Source organism: Myxine glutinosa, chromosome 11 (assembly GCF_964187855.1).
Source record: "Myxine glutinosa chromosome 11, kmMyxGlut1.1, whole genome shotgun sequence".
NCBI classification, from domain to species: domain Eukaryota; kingdom Metazoa; phylum Chordata; class Myxini; order Myxiniformes; family Myxinidae; genus Myxine; species Myxine glutinosa.
Genome location: NC_136271.1, coordinates 106440949 through 106454448, shown reverse-complemented (window position 1 = coordinate 106454448; position 13500 = coordinate 106440949). Strand labels below are relative to the sequence as shown.

Sequence of the window (13500 nt, the reverse complement as noted above, 5' to 3'; positions counted from 1 at the left end):
TTGACTTGGCCATTCCAGAACCCTCCATTTCTTTCTTTTCAGCCATTCCTTGGTAGATTTACTGGTATGTTGCAAGGTCCACCTTCGGCTGAGCTTCAACTTTCCGACAGATAGCCTCACATTATCCTCAAGCACCCTCTGGTACAATGAAGAATTCATAGTGGATTCTATGATGGTGAGCTGCCCAGGCCCTGATGCAGTAAAGCTGCCCCAAACCATAATTTTTCCACCACCATGCTTTACAGTTGGTATCAGGTTCTTGTGGTCAAATGCTGTCTTTGGTTTTCGCCAAACATGTCTTCTGGTACTGTGGCCAAATAGCTCTACCTTTGACTCATCTGTCCAGAGCACATTGTTCCAGAAGTGCTTGTCTTTGCCTAGGTATTGTGGAAGTGTAAAATTTATCAAAGAAAGTAATTTCTATGAGCCACAACCTGTCAAAATCGTGTGTTTAGAATATACTTATCTTGTATATAAGTTGTTTTTTTTATGATACATAGAAGTTTATACATTATTATATCCTACACAATATAACCAGATGTTCTATATAATAAATCCTTGATTTATGGTCAAATAGCGAGTTTTATATGGCAAACTAATAGGGTCTGCAGTTTGCACAACCTGGACAGGACGCAGGACACTCAAGGTCATGAAATGCAAATGCTGTGTGCATTTTATATGAGTTTGAGACTGCACGTGTGATCCATGAAGTTGACTATTATTTTAACACCAGCCGAAACCCGTGGAACATCCACGGAAGGGAGGATGTGGTGTATGGATAGAGTGTACCATTATGGATGGCATAGGGGATTTGCTTGTCCGAGTAAGAGTTAGGAAGAAAGATGAGAATGAAGAGCGCATATGAACAACGATCGCCGACACCGGCACAAATGCATGCTCTGGATTGTCCAATCAGCGGACGGCTTGCTTCGCCTTCACCTGTCCAATCAGCGGACGGCTTGCTTCGCCTTCGCCCAGCAGACGCCAATACGATGGCGTCGTAAGATGGCGTCGTATCGGCAGTTAATCGGATGCTTTTGGGCCCCAACGTCGGCGAATTCAGATTTTTCGAGTATGTCTGTACGTGATAAACAAAGAGCGCGGTTCGTAGATCGTAAATCCATGAGTGCCGTGGGCATCGGGTCACTGGGTGCGGCGTAAAAGGGATAACAAAGGATAACGATGTGCTTCTGTGGTAATCGCAAATATGAGTCACATACACGGTCACAGTGCCTGACGCCACTGTGACCGTGTTTTGATTAATAAATCTACGAGTCACAAAACACGAACCGAACTCACCTCAAGCAGTAAAAAGGTACAAATCGCTCCGAGAAACCACCTCATCTCTTCAGACCTCAACACACCTCGATAAGTGACGGCAGCGCTCATGGGATCTTCTTCTTCCATTTCGCTCCAATTTTTTCTCTTTACGTTAAGTCCAATCAGTCCTCTCTGCTCGAAGTGCTCAGGCCATGCCTTCCCGCTCTCATACTTTTATTGCCGTTCGGTGTAGAAAGGGATTGACATATCGTTCGTCTGTTTCAGCTCGTTATCTTTAAGCTTCCTTACGTCTCGCCACCTGCTACACCTCTCTGAGTTACGAGGATTTATGCAAAGCACCCCGAGTATCGCAACGTCACTCCATTTAACTTTATTAAAATGACGATAACGACGTTTCCTTATATATCCTAATTTAAAATGTTCAAGAGAATAAAAAGACCATTTGGTTCACACCATCCATGTTCACACCACTCGACTGTCCAATCAGCGGACGGCTTGCTTCGCCTTCGCCCAGCAGACGCCAATACGATGGCGTCGTAAGATGGCGTCGTATCGGCAGTTAATCGGATGCTTTTGGGCCCCAACGTCGGCTAATTCAGATTTTTCGAGTATGGCTGTACGTGATGAACAAAGAGCGCGGTTCGTAGATCGTAAACCCATTCGTGCCGTGGGCATCGGGTCACTGGATGCGGCATAAAAGGGATAACAAAGTCGAGTCCTTACACTATTATTATATAGATTGTTCATAACAGACAACATATATATATATATATATATATATATATATATATATATATATATATATATATATATATATATATATATATATATATATATATATATATATTGTCGCGTAACCGTGGTTAACACCACAGTTACGGATGACCGATTTGCGAGACTTTAACTCCCGAGGCGAACACTCAATGGCGGACTCAAGTTCAACACCAACGCGCGGAATGGCGGGACGCAGCGAAGGCTCCGCAACCTTATCTATTAAAATCAAACACCCAGGAAAACTGCGTTCAGATATTATGTACAAAAAGTAATATAAGGGTTTATTAGGAAAAGTAAAGCCAGTGAAAAAGCCCGCCGGTAAATCTAATAACTCTAATCGGGACGTCCCCACACGACAGACAGCAAACACAAACGAGGGAGATTAATTACGAAAATAACACGTCTTGTAAAATGTACACAAGGAGCTCGGCTTATCTGTCTTTGTCGTCTTGTATTGTTTGCCGTCCACCCCGGCACCGCTCGGCCCCGATGCACCCACGAGGCCTCGCTCCACCAGGCTCCGATCCTCTCGCCGCCCACCAGGTCCGTGCACCACGCTCCAAAGCACCCAACGCAAGCCAGCAGCTTCACACGAGGTCGATCCCCACACAAAGCACGAAGACAGGACCGGAGAGAACGCAGGTGTGACTGCACGTCTCGTCCTTCCAACTCGCTTCTCAATTGCTCACTGCCAAGCTCGAACTCGACTGCGACTGCCCGAAATGGCGTGTCCTCTCCAACTCCAACTGGCGAACTAACTCCGTGTGACTTGCGACTCAACTCTCTGGTGCCTGCCTGCGTCTGCCACGAACTCAACTCAACTCTTGAAATGGCGTCCGACCGTCGCCTATATTGGTGGCCGATGACGTCACATTGGCGCACTCCTCAGCCAATCAAAGCCTCCCGCGACTCCTGACATCTCCCCCCTCCGCCACCCTGCGGTCCCGGCATAACACGTGCCGGCCAGGTTTGTAGGCCTTGGAGGTGTACACGGTGGCGGCCACTTGTGGCGGTGTTTTTGACCTGGTTTCCTGTCAATTTAATACGAAGTCCTTGTCAGGGAAAGGGAATTATTTAATGTTGCGCTAAGGACCTAACTAATGTTTATGTGGTTTGCAGTGCCATAAAGGACAAAGGTTTGATTACTAGGTGATACTCACAGGGGCGTTACCTTTAATCCCTCACTATTTAACACTCGAATCTCCAGGTAGATCCACACTCATACATCTTACCCCGACAACGCCTAAACATCAATAACTTATTACATGTAGAGTCCCTGTCACGACAGCCGAATACCTACCTATTCAGATCTACCTAGCTCTAGATGTTGCATTACCAAATTCATAACACAGCCCCCCCCCCTGGAACCGTAGCTCCTGCAAGGTTCACCGCAGGGCTACCATTCCAGCCTTAACACTTACTGTCACACACTTAATTAACCTATGAAATAAATCAGGAAGGGCTGTGGGAAGTGAGTCGGACTACCTACCTACACTTCCTTAACATGCTGAACCCCTTAACCATCATGCAAGTATGTACATTTTCTTCGTTGTTCCTGTGGAGGGAGGAAACAACAACACACAACGCTAACTTAACCACAAAACTTAACCATCTTTCCAAACTCAAAACTCTAACCTTTGTACATACCCCGGTCTACAGACCGCGTCCCCCGGTGGATGCCACAAGACACAACCTTACCTGCGGGGCCATCCCCAATGCATCCCACTAAATTTCCACGGGCCCTGTCCAGATGTTACAGGTGAGTGACACGGCTCGGTGGATTTCGCCCACATTCATGCAACACAGACCCCTTAACCACTCATTCTCATTCCATAGGTCATCAAGGCATTTCAAAAATCAACAAAGCACTTATTTCAATACACCCCCTGCAGGACCATGGCATTGATGTCATTCACGTGGGTGTGCATTCCTCAACTAGGCAGCGGGGAGGTACCGCACAAAAAGATGGTGGGGGGGGCACATCAGGCTGTGGTGCCCGCAGTCCCAAAAACAAGTCAACCGACTTACAAGTTCATTGCCCCCCCCCCTTTACCTCTTGGCCCCATGACAGCCCAACAGCCCCTTTCCGCCGTTACCTCGCCGGTGAGGGTCTCCACACACACCAGGCTCCTTTGCCTCCTGCTTTCGCGCAGCAACACGGGTCACCGGGGGACTTCCTCACCCCGCGGCGCCCAACCAGACCCTCCACCGACGAGCTCCAATTTCCAGTTACCACCGGCTGCCAGGGGTAATTGCCGCAGAGGGGGGCCCGCAGGCATCGCTCCTCAGAGCTTGCTCTGTACCTGCGGACACACACACCTTCCCACCCACAAGACCCCAAAACACACTTCCTCCCCCGCTGCCATTCAATTCTCCACACAACTCAGCACAATTCAGTACAATTCATAGATGGTGTAAAAGGTGTTACAAGGCTTGCCATGGCCTGCCAATGTGAAATCCCATTCACAGTTCGAATCATTAAATCCTTACACATTTCCATTAGCACATTTCCAAAAAGCACAATTTATCGCCCCTCATTATCTCCAATAATCATCACTCACTCTCCAGGTTCCACTCTCACGACCACATCAAAACACGTAACCACAATACAAAAACATACGCCACCCACAAGACACTGTGGCTCCCATTCCATCCCCTCACCGGCCATGTCATCACTCTCACCCGCCTCCCAACTCCAATTTACATGTCCCCAATTTCCAAAGCAAGTCCTGAAGCCTGGGACAGTACTCCTCAAAACACTCACCTCAAGTGCAGGTAGTTGCAGGTTGGTCAGGTCCAAGAGTGTCATCCACCCATACAATTCCCAAAATTTCACATTGGGCCTACCAAATACTTCCAAATTTCTCTTTTGTCCCCACTACACTGGCAGGTATGTGGATCCGCATCCAACGGTGATCATCACCACACAACTACCTGTGGCCACGACAGCTCTGCACCTCTACCGTGCAAGGGTCACCGGGACAAGGTGAGCAGTCAAAACGCCAACATGGCCCATGAGTGTCCATAAGGGTGCGACCCACCATCCATCCTTCGGCCCCCCTGCGAGGAACACAGCTGCAGCAGCCCCAGCTGGCCAATGTGGTGAGCACTTGCTGCCACAACACACACTACCGCACACACAACCTCGGCCCTGGGGGGCACGGTCGCAGTGCGTGGCATCCCTACAGCCACGTCCCCTGCACCTCCCCATCATCCCCCAGTCCGACTACAGAACTGCAGCCCCCCAGTGCTCACCCACACTTGACCACACCAAGGTCCAGTCAACAGCCATGCTCCACCAGGAGACCCACCCAGAAGACATGGTCCACACACCTCGGACACGCACAGCACCACGTTGACCCTCAGGCTACACAACTACATCCCCATCATCCCGCGTCCCAAATATCAGCACAGTTGCCCCCGCAACCAGTTGAAAGCTGTGTCTTGCTACCCTATTAATTTCATCACAGCCTCCAACACTTTGGTCTACACACCTGGATCAATAATGGCGTCACTATACAGTGTCCACCATGGCATTTCAAAATCCACCCTTAAATTTCCATCTAACCCACAGATTACCCATGCCAACCATTTGTCACATTTCACTCACCTCACCAAAGAAGGATGCTTTGCCATACACATGCCAGCCGAGCATGGCCCATATGCTCGGCGCGTTACACATCTCCCGATTCACATCCCCATGGCTCTCTTCCCAACCCGAGAGTCCATAAATCATAACGGAGCATCTGTGGAAGGTCACTCACACCATCACGTTCCACAGATGCCCCAATGGTTGTCCGGCAGGCTATCTCCATCCCTGTCCATTCGGTTTGACCCGCGTCCATCGACCAACACGGCATGGCAGGTCATCACATGCCAGTTGTCCCAAAGTCTCAGGGAGAGGGTGTCAGGTCGCATGCCCGGGTGATCACTACATCAGGCCCAAGCTGGCCATCTGCGGTGCCACCACCAAAGCGCGACCCACAACACCTCCCCCCAGTGGTCCTCAATATTTGCCATCCCAGGCTTGAGAAACCACCTCGGACCTCCCTGGAGGTCTTAACCCCCACCAGGGTCCGGTGACCCTGCCGGCCCGAGCCACCAGCTCGGACGGCGCCCCGACGGACAAGGGACGCCACACTCCACCAGACCCCCCGTGGGACCCAGGTCGTACCTCGACACCCAAGGCTGGACCCCACGTCCAAATCTCGCCATCACAGCCCCCCAGCTGGCTGGCATACCCAAATTTTGAAAGGGGCAACTTTTGCCCGAGGCCATCACCCATGACCTCTCCATATCCAGATCCCGCAGCCCGGGGACCAATCCAAACCATGGCTGCTCCAAATCAAGTTCCCATTGTAATTTTATTTTAAATTTTATTTTACAAATTTTCATTCCCACTGCCAAACCGCAGCTGCAGGGAACAACCTCTACCACCGGTTGTTCTGCCCCTCCCTGCAGTTGATCCAAATTCCCTACAGGGACCAAATCTCCAGAAGCTCTATCTCCCGATCCTCCAAGATCCAAATCCAGCCCGGAGCCAACACACTCCCCCAACTGGTTGTCCAATTTTGGAGCCTCTGTTTCCAAATAGCAGTGTACAGTGAGCGTCCCCTCGGTCATTCCAACCACCTCCTCGGACCAACTCACCTCATCTCCCAGGCTCCTTTGGGCCTGAACAAGCTCTACCTCCATGGGACTGTCACAGGTCTCCAGCCGCTGGATCAAATCATCCTCATCATTACAAATCATTCCTGGCCCCGCCAGGCTTTGATCAATATCCCCAATAAATACCCGGTCCGGCTCTATCGCATGGACCCCCAAAAACTCTACCCCCTCTTGCTCCGCACCACCGCCCTGGTGCTGCACAATTCCAAATTCATCCCCCGGTTGGGGTGTTGTGACATCCACACGGTCCCGATAAACAACCAGGCCAGAATGTGGGAAACATTCCCCATTACAACTCTCACATTCCAAATTTCCTTCCCCGCTCACCTGTGGACTCTCCACGTTTACCTGCAGGCATTCCCCATATACCTGTACACATTCCCCATCCACCTGTGGACATTCCCCGTCCACCTCTGCACCTGCAGTCTCCCCATTTACTTCAATTGCCATTCCCTGTGCAATTCCCAATTTTGCCATTCCCGGTGCAATTCCCTGCTCGTGAGCAACATGCACATCTGCATGGGCCGTACTCTCTCCTGTTCCCAATCTAGCTTCCCCCCGTTCCGATTCAATTTTTGCCACCTTTGGCTTCTCCTGTGCCCCCAATTTTTCACTCCGAGCCCTCGCTTCGTCCCTCATTACCTCCATTTGGTTCTCCAATCGCTCCCTCTGAGCCCTCATGTCTCCCATCTGCTTTCCCAATCGCTCACTATCGGCCCTCTGAGCATTTATTAAATTTACTATGGTCTGGAGATCTATCGGGGCCGTCCCAGCGGCGGGGAAAGTTCCAACGCTATCCTCCTTATCCCCCATTTCCGGCTCACTCCCGACGCTGACGGAGGCCTCGCTGCGTACTTCCATCTCGTCAATTTCCGACATCCGCTTTCCGGAAGATTGTTTCCCGCGCGCGTATTTATTTTAATAATTCCAGTAACACAATTTAAATTTGACGAAGACGCGATATCGCGCTCCGTTTGCCCAATTGATTATCAAATTTCTCCGCCTCAACTATAAAAATTTTGCGTTCGAACGTCGGGCGCAATGTACGCCCGACCGTGTCGATGTCGCCCCGCGGACAAAAAAATTTGTCCGACCGTGTCGATGTCTCGCCGCGGACAAAAAAATTTGTCCGACGGGTTCAAATCCTACACTCCTGACACCACTTGTCGCGTAACCGTGGTTAACACCACAGTTACGGATGACCGATTTGCGAGACTTTAACTCCCGAGGCGAACACTCAATGGCGGACTCAAGTTCAACACCAACGCGCGGAATGGCGGGACGCAGCGAAGGCTCCGCAACCTTATCTATTAAAATCAAACACCCAGGAAAACTGCGTTCAGATATTATGTACAAAAAGTAATATAAGGGTTTATTAGGAAAAGTAAAGCCAGTGAAAAAGCCCGCCGGTAAATCTAATAACTCTAATCGGGACGTCCCCACACGACAGACAGCAAACACAAACGAGGGAGATTAATTACGAAAATAACACGTCTTGTAAAATGTACACAAGGAGCTCGGCTTATCTGTCTTTGTCGTCTTGTATTGTTTGCCGTCCACCCCGGCACCGCTCGGCCCCGATGCACCCACGAGGCCTCGCTCCACCAGGCTCCGATCCTCTCGCCGCCCACCAGGTCCGTGCACCACGCTCCAAAGCACCCAACGCAAGCCAGCAGCTTCACACGAGGTCGATCCCCACACAAAGCACGAAGACAGGACCGGAGAGAACGCAGGTGTGACTGCACGTCTCGTCCTTCCAACTCGCTTCTCAATTGCTCACTGCCAAGCTCGAACTCGACTGCGACTGCCCGAAATGGCGTGTCCTCTCCAACTCCAACTGGCGAACTAACTCCGTGTGACTTGCGACTCAACTCTCTGGTGCCTGCCTGCGTCTGCCACGAACTCAACTCAACTCTTGAAATGGCGTCCGACCGTCGCCTATATTGGTGGCCGATGACGTCACATTGGCGCACTCCTCAGCCAATCAAAGCCTCCCGCGACTCCTGACATCTCCCCCCTCCGCCACCCTGCGGTCCCGGCATAACACGTGCCGGCCAGGTTTGTAGGCCTTGGAGGTGTACACGGTGGCGGCCACTTGTGGCGGTGTTTTTGACCTGGTTTCCTGTCAATTTAATACGAAGTCCTTGTCAGGGAAAGGGAATTATTTAATGTTGCGCTAAGGACCTAACTAATGTTTATGTGGTTTGCAGTGCCATAAAGGACAAAGGTTTGATTACTAGGTGATACTCACAGGGGCGTTACCTTTAATCCCTCACTATTTAACACTCAAATCTCCAGGTAGATCCACACTCATACATCTTACCCCGACAACGCCTAAACATCAATAACTTATTACATGTAGAGTCCCTGTCACGACAGCCGAATACCTACCTATTCAGATCTACCTAGCTCTAGATGTTGCATTACCAAATTCATAACAATATATATATATATTGTTGCGGATATGAGGACTGTATATTTTTTTTATTGTGTGAATTATTATTATTGGTTATTCTGCGCCTCCTGCCTCCGGAGCTGTGTAAAGGTCAAAGGGCATCCCATAATTAGTCCATAAAGCATCCACACCACAGCCAATCATAGAATACCCCTGTTCAATAGTTATATCTTATTCTGTGTTTTAGGGTAAGGCTGTGTCTCCCATTAATAGAAGTACTCCATTGCACCAAGTGAAAGAGATAGATTCCCTTCATTCCCATTCCTAAAACCTCCATTCCCCCTTTTCGTCGATTAGAAACTACCTCCGCTCCAATTACCGCCATTGACCACGAGGCAGGGTCGGAGAAGAAAGGCGTGTCTCCACCTCATCATAGAGGGGAGGAGTGAGCCAGCCCCACTCGACCAACCATGAGGCAGGGGTTTGGCTAGAGAGGGCGGAGGAAGAGCGATCGGGGAGGTTTGCAAAGGTTGAGGGGCGGGGCCTATATAACCCGCAGCGCGACGCTCCCCAAGCAGTCGAGCTTTGAAGAAGAAAGAGAGGAGTACTGAGCATTGAGATGAGAAGAGGCTGCGCTTTTAAAGAGAGGCGCTGAGAGGAGGGAATGGGCAGGGCGTGTCCAAAAGGAGATGAGCTTTTACCGGCAGACAAAAGGGAGCCCAAGCCGTTGAGAAGAGAGAGGGTCCAAGAAGCAGAGCTGAGTTGTGTGGTTTTGGTCGTCAGTGGTTGCGTTGTGGTGGTCAGTGGTTGCGTTGGTTGCGTTGAGTTGTCGGTGGTGAGGAGTGATTGGACCAAGAGAACATAGAGAACATCCAAGGAGAGGACATCCCAGAAAGCACAAAGCCTGTTGTAATCCTGGAAAAGCACGTGACGTCCACAGCAGCAGCAGCAGCGGCGGCCACAGCAGCAACAACACTCACCAGCCGCTTGGGGCCTGGACGGCGGTTTTGAGCAGGGCCGCGAAGGAACGGCGGCTGCTAAATGCGCCGATCGTGCTGCACAATACAACTCCAAGCCATCCTCTGCTTCCAGCCAATTCCTGTCATCATTCCCCGTGTGAGTCTGTCTTTTGTTTGTTCTGTCCCTGGGTTAATTAAGACTGTAGGTAAGCTAGCGTTGCACTGTGTATCTAATCTCGTCTGTAAATAAACGTGACTGCTTTCTTTTTGCTTGTGTGTATAATAAATCCAATTACTCTTCTGTCCGTCTTCTCGTCTTATTCCTTTTCCTCTTTGCATTCGGTCGTTTTAGAGTTTTCCAGATTGGGCAGCTGCGGTGCGATACGGCCAAAGTTGGGGGTGAATCGGGTGAGTTGGGGAAGAATCGGGGGAACTGTTAGGTCGCGGTCATACCAACCGCTCGGTCAAAAATAACATCTTAACCGCGACAGTAACAATTGGTGTCGAGGAGTGAGATTCGAGGCCCGAACCAAATTTTTTAAAAAACATCTAGAAAAAATTTGGTCAAAATTATAAAGTCACCGAAATTTGATTTTGTTTTACAAAAAAACCCGAATTTTGAAAGTCGCGCTATGGCAGATCAAGACGGCTGGGTTCCGGTAGAGGAGAGTGGGGTAGAATCGACCCAGGACCCCAGGGAAAAGTGGGGAAAATGGTGGAGGAGAGTAAAGAAGGTGTGGTTGAGGGGGTATCAGGTGCACAAAATGGCGCTCTCGCGCACGTGGTTACAGCGGCACCAAATTTTGCCGTGACCGTAGCAGCGGGCTTTGATGTGGGGGACTTCATGGCGCAATTCACCGAGATGCTGAGAATAGAGGGGGAGAAATTGAGTAATAAAATGGAAGCAATAACGAACGGATTGGGAAACCAAATTGAAGCAATAACCAACAGAATGGGTGACCGCATGCAAAAATATGGGGAGACCATGGATCGCATGGTGGGCGAAAGGGTCCCAGGGGTGCACGAGGAGGTAACGCGGGTCGAGAAGCGCTGGTTGAGCGAAGTGGAGGAAAGCACGGGTAACCGGACCGGGGTAGAAATCGCGACACGGGGTTTGGAAAAGCCGGCGACCGATGAGGTAGAGGGAATTTTATTAAAGCCAACGGTCGTCGAGGTGAGTAAAGAAAAAGTGGAAGTGGGCATTGAAATTGAAGAGACCGGGGACTTAGAAAACCACTCGCGGCGGGAGGAAAAGATGGAATATGTGCAAAGTCCCTGCTCACATCACGATGCTGTGCTTAACCCGAATGGAAGTTTGCAGGTTTTGGTGCAGGGAGGAAGAAGAACCCCGAAGGTGAGACGTGCTGTGTATGGTGCTGGGAGATTTTGTAAAAGGATGTTTAGCGACAAAAGAATTGTCGCGCGATTGGGATCGATATGGCACCCGGGCGTTGGTGAAGGGTCCCGTGTGAGTAAAAATGGCACGCGTGTGAGGAAAAAGTGTGCGTCGGCGAGTGGGTGTGTTATAACGTGTGGGAGTGAAACCGAGTGCGAGCGAGAATGCACGTCGGGGTGTACGGAGTGTATGTGCGAGGGTGAGTGTGACACGGAGAGTAAGGTGGTGGTGGAACGTGTGCGAGAAAGCACACCTGAATTGGTGGTAGCACGAGTGTGGGAGAGCCCATGTGAACGCGTTAGTGGGTGGATGCCAGAGTGCACGCCCATGGTGAGTGTTACGGAGGACGTAACGGAGGAGAGGTGTGGACCGAGGTGTGCGAGCGGCGAGTGTGCGCAAGAGTGTGCGCGAGAGGTGTGGTTTGTAACAGGGAGTGCGTTGGTGGAATGTACGGACGGCGTTGGAACGCCGGATTTGGTGAGGGTGAAAGGGGTAGCGTATGCGTGTGAGCATGCAGGTGAAGCATCGACGGTAACCGGGTTAGCGGTTAGGGCGACGGATAGCCGATGCGAGCACTCGGGGCGCGGTGTGCTTTGTTGGATGCGAGGCCCGGCGCGGATCGAAGCTGCGTTGTTTCTCTTTGAAGCGTCGTTGCCGAATCGGGCTTGGGCCCGCCCCGCACGGTCGAGTCCGGGCCTTGGCGGGCGAGGCGACCGGTCCGGTTCAAGGGCGAGTGGGAGGAAGCGGAACGGTGCCCCCTCGTGGGGACGGGGTTCCGACCGATGGAGATTGAGCCATCGGGCCCGGGACCGCAAGGTGCCGCGCCGAGATGGTGCGTGGAACCTCGGCCCAACCAAACCACCTCCCTTGAACCGAAAGCCGGACGGATTCAACCTGCAGGCGACCAAACCACCCAAATTCATTGCTCGGCTTTACGAATCGAGTTTAATGATGTCATGACGCACCGAGGCTAGGATATAGCGGACTGTGATGATGATGGTAGTGATTTGATACGAAATTTATAATAGTGGGTAGAATTGGCAGTAAATGGAAAATTTTTGAATTGGTTGGAATTTGGACGAGCAAAATTGATAGTGGGACCTCCCCGATGTGGTGGGATGGGCAATCCACCATCCCTCACGGCGAGGGGGGGCAAAGGAGCACTAGTTTTATGGGGTTTATGGCAGTGAAAACTAGCCCGGGTGGGTTAGGATATTGTGTGTAGGGACCTAGAAGATGACATTAGGTAACGTTAAGGTTAGTTAGTGACAATGACACCTGTAGTGGGGACGCAGGTAGATTAGAGTGGATGATAATGACGTGGTATGTGCTTAGTTTAAAGGGAAGACGGGGAGCACTAAGTTAGCAGGGCAACAGGTAGTTTAGATGATGCCGTGTGAGGATTGAAAGTGTGCGAGGAACAGGTGTGATTGAACAGGTGAGATTGCACAGGTGTGCAACTGAACAGGTGTGTGGAGCAGTGTATGAGTGAGTGAAGGTGATTGCGTGTTGTGTTGACCAAATGGTCCAGGAAGAGGAGGAGGGTGCAGGTGGCACCAGGTGGGAGTGCACAGGTGTGCAACAACAGGTGTATGTGGCTATGTGGAATAAATGGTAGTGTGGAATATCTGGAGTATTGGAATGGATGGTCGTGGGGTGAGTATGGTGGAAATTGTGGAGTGGAGTGGATGGTGCGAAGGTGTGAATGGGGGAAGGATGGACCCCCATCACGAATACCCGGGGCGGGTAGTGTAAGTGTTAGGTAGAGGGTATAGGTAAATTGTGGTTGGATATTGGCATCTGTGGTGCGAGTGGAAGAATGATGGTTGGATGGGTGCATTAGTGTTGTGGAAATGGCTGGGCGTGTAGCCTGTTAGTGTGTGTAGTTGGTTTGGGCACTCCACCACTGTGAGGATGTCGGCCAGGTGAGGCCGCAGGTGGGCTCTGGGAGCCGGTAGTAGTTGTTGTGGATGGGGCCCGAGGATCCGGAGGACGGACCCGGGTAGCCCAGTGCCAGAGGGCACCAA

At 50.9% G+C, this 13500-nt stretch overlaps 1 protein-coding gene across 2 annotated transcripts in view; it reads left to right on the top strand.

Moving 5' to 3' along the window:
* ECE2 (endothelin converting enzyme 2) overlaps positions 1-13500 on the top strand; it is a 96814-nt gene that overhangs the window by 38059 nt on the left and 45255 nt on the right. The gene's annotated exons all lie outside the window — the stretch shown is intronic.